Consider the following 4,078-nt stretch of genomic DNA (forward strand, 5'->3'; position numbering starts at 1 on the left):
ACCATGTTAGCCAGGATGGTCTCAATCTCCTGACCTCGTGATCCGCCTGTCTCGGCCTCCCATAGTGCTGGGATTACAGGTGTGAGCCACCGCACCCGGCCCGCCTGAGCATTTACTGTGTCTGCTGGTGCATGGGCTTCTAGCCAGCAGAGAGCTGCCTAGGTTACTCTCCTGTGCTCCTTAGTGTTACACAGCATGAGAAGCTGCTGCCTGCAGTCTGGTCAGGTTGGATTCTGTGTCAGAAAGATGACTGCATCAGATCTCTAAGAGCTTGGGGCTTCTCCATATAGGAGGGAGTATGGTGTTTCCAGTTTAAGAGATCAGTGGTTGAAAAGGGCTGACAGATGAAATTACATTGCCACCCTTGGATTTGGCCTTGGTTATCTTAATAAATGGGTCCTTGTGTCTCCCTGAGAGGCATTTGCATACATCAAGCACAGCCAGATCTGAGACAGCCTGTTTGACTACCTTGACTTCTTTCCCTGGCCTCTCAAGCCTCCATCTTTCCCTTCAGGGTGAGAGTTGGGGTGTGCTAGCTCCTGAATCTGGCTCCCGGGGGGCTGCTGACTTCAGTAAAGGGGGGGTAGGCTGTGACATATGGAGTAGGAATCTTTATTCCCTCTGGCAGCTCCTGCAAAACTGGCTTTTCTTGCTCCCTCTGGGACTTCTTTAACTCTCTATCTGCTGGCGAAGCTGCTCTTACTTTGATTTTTGGCTTGGCTCAGGCCACAAATGTTTTGCAATAAGCTGCTAAACAGGGCTGGATTAAAGCTGGTTTTGTTTGTGCTGTATTTAACCACGAGTCAATATAAGGAAACTGATCTGGATACCGAGGCTGTCCTGTATCCCACCACTACCTTAAGTACATGGCCAATTATTTTCCCATCTATAGTTCCTTCGGTCAGCCATCCAACACTAAAAGAAGGTAGTTCTAATTCAGAGAGTTCTTAACCTCTGGGGGGTTTTACAGCTCCATAATTCTCTGTAAAACCTTCTTTAAAGTTCTGTAACATGCGTTCCAATGGAGTGGACTTTGATGAATTTACTCCCATTTCCTCCCTTTACTATGCAGCACACCCACTCTTCCTTTTGCCTCAGACTGACCAGACCATCCCCAACTACGGGTGTTTTCAGATGCCGCTTGGCTTTGGAGAGGTCCTTATTCCCACCCCAACTCTGAGCTGTGGGGCAAGTCCTGTTGGCCGTATACAGTTCACCAGGGCAGCCCCACACTTTGCTTGGAGCACAGTCTATGCTAGGAGATCTGTGACTCCCCACGTCACTCGTTGCATTGGTTTCTCCTGGAACCATCTCTTTCACACACTTTTTTATACGTCCCTGTTCCCAGTTCCTGTGTTGCTAATTGGGGTGGTGAGCCACTCTCACCACCCCAGTTTCCTTTACCTAACCAACTAAGCAAGCCACTCTTGCATCCTGTGTTGGTTGAGGTGTGAGATTCATCTGAATTGGCAAGCCCCTCTCACTGCCCCAAGCCTCTCTGGGTCAGACTACTAGTTACACTCCAGGAGATGATCAGGCTCCCCTTCTGTCCTTATCGGACGGGTCCTGCCTTGGACCCCAATAACTTACTGTGGTTCCTGAAGTGCACTGTTTCTGGAATCATCCTGTAGCCCTTCTCAGGCTCCACTGCACTGCTGGTTAGGGATGCCAGGTCATGGGAGAGCTGATTTCCCCTCTGGGGTGAAGTTTTCCCAGCGGCACCTGGGTCCCAGGTTTCCCTTGAATCAGGGCTCCAGCTCCACAGGCAAAGGAGACAGTAAATCTGCCATCTGTGCTCCTGGCTGGCTCACCAAGAAACATGGGACACAGAGGATTAGAAAGACCAGTATGAGGGCGCCTGTAGTCCCAGCTACTCTGGAGGCTGAGGCAGGAGAATGGCCTAAACCCGGAAGGCGGAGCTTGCAGTGAGCTGAGATCCGGCCACTGCACTCCAGCCTCGGCAACAGAGCGAGACTCCGTCTCAAAAAAAAAAAAGAAAACCAGTATGAGTGAATAAAGGAGGATATTTATTTTAAGGTACACACTGGCTCAGTGGATTCACATCCAAAAAGCTGAGCCTTGGAACAAAGACTGAACAAGATTTTAATAAGTAAACTTACAGAAGCAAAACAAAGGCAGTTAATTACATAATGACAGGTTTATGTAATTTATAGCATAACTGAATTATTGGCATAACTTGTGGCCTTTAATAGCTGGTGGCCTTGTAGTTGTGTTGAAAGAAAAAGCAAGAACTGGCTAAATACAGATGTTTGTTTTTCTTTGTTTCCTTCACCCTTGCTTCAGAGGGGAGTGTCTGGAGCCTATTTCTTTGGTTTCAACTTCTCAAACAGCATTATCTTATAACTGTCCTTGAAGTGAGCTTGCTAGGCAAAGAAAAACTTGTCCTTCTTTTCTTTTCAACCTTTGCCTTGCCACATTCTGGGCTTTGGCTTTCACTTTTCTTGAAATAAATAAATGCAGTAATTACTGCCTCATTAAGAGAGACGCTTCTGATCAAATTGATCAGCATGTCAAACTCTCTGCTTAATCAGCAGTAACTTTATTTTCACTCTTCAAAGGCATTTTAACTGCCTGAAATGCAAAGGGGCAGTTCATGTGACTGTGCTGAGCTGGACCTCTCCAGTGTCAGTCTATTCACATTCACACAGGTGATCTTCTGGTGTAAGGGGATGCACTTCAACAGCATTATCACAGCAATGTGGAACAGATGTAATAGAATAAAAGGTGAATCACTGCCTTACAGGAAAAAGGAGTTAATCTTATTCATTTTGTGTATGAGTATGTGGAGAATAAAGTCACAGAGAACGCTTTACATTAGTAGTGCAGTGCAGATCCCATGCAATCTTGTTTCTCAAACATGTCTTGAATAGTGTTCTTAAGTACTATGTTTCTGTATCCATCCCTTATTTGATTCTGATAATTAATTTCTACTTTATCAATTTAAATATTCACTCAACATCATCCAGATTTCTCTCCTTGATGCTTAAGTCCTCTGACATAAAATATTATTGATAAAAACATAAGCTTTTATTTGATAATTTTACTACAGAGAATTTCTTTAGTTTGGAAAGCTGAATTTGGTCAAAATGAAATATAACAATGAATATAAATCATTTTGGAAGTGAATTCAAATTATTTAAAATATTAAATTTGATACATATATGTGTGTGTCCAAATTTTTTAAAAATTTGAATGCATAAAGCTGAAACTTGAAAAATATACATGCTTTTAAGACAAATCATTTTGTGATCATTTAAGTTTTAAATTCAGCACTTTTGGCTATGTTGAAAATGAAAATATGAAATATCACAAAAAATAATATTAAGAAAACAAAACAAAGCACAACAGTCCTGATGGCTGTTGTGAGACCTCGGTTCTTAGTTTCAAAAATTTAAACAAGAGACACAAAAAAATGAGGATGCAGCATAGATGGATTTATTGCAAAGTAGAAATACTATTTTAGAAGTTAGGTGCAAAATACCCCTGAGAGAGAAGCAATTCAGGATGGACAGATTATAAGAATGAGACAGCATAGACTGGAAATAGACTCCATTTATGGGAGTCTTACATAATTATTTACAAAGAGTTAGAATGTGGTGTTATTAGTAAGCATGTTCTGGGTGATCCTCTTGGTGCACATACACAGCGGCTGTACATGCTTGTTTGTACATCACATATTAGCATCTTAAAACTCCACTCACGTGTGTGTTTTTTAGGACTACAATGAGGAAAAGGTCAGAGGACAAGTAAAATAAAAATGTGCATGCTCTTTACAGGGGAATATCCCTACTGAAGAGAGCTTTGCTTGAATGAGCTGAAATGCAATGCAAATGTTGGGGTTTATTGTGTTGACAATATGCTGTCACCATGTAATCGCCATGGCTGCTGCATCCTGAGGACATGGTGACTTTCTTTTTTTTTTTCTTTTTTTGAGATGGAGTCTGGCTCTGTCTCCCAGGCTGGAGTGCAGTGGCCGGATCTCAACTCACTGCAAGCTCCGCCTCCCGGGTTTACACCATTCTCCTGCCTCAGCCTCCCGAGTAGCTGGGACTACAGG

Source organism: Colobus angolensis, unplaced genomic scaffold (assembly GCF_000951035.1).
Source record: "Colobus angolensis palliatus isolate OR3802 unplaced genomic scaffold, Cang.pa_1.0 Scaffold417, whole genome shotgun sequence".
Taxonomy (NCBI): domain Eukaryota; kingdom Metazoa; phylum Chordata; class Mammalia; order Primates; family Cercopithecidae; genus Colobus; species Colobus angolensis.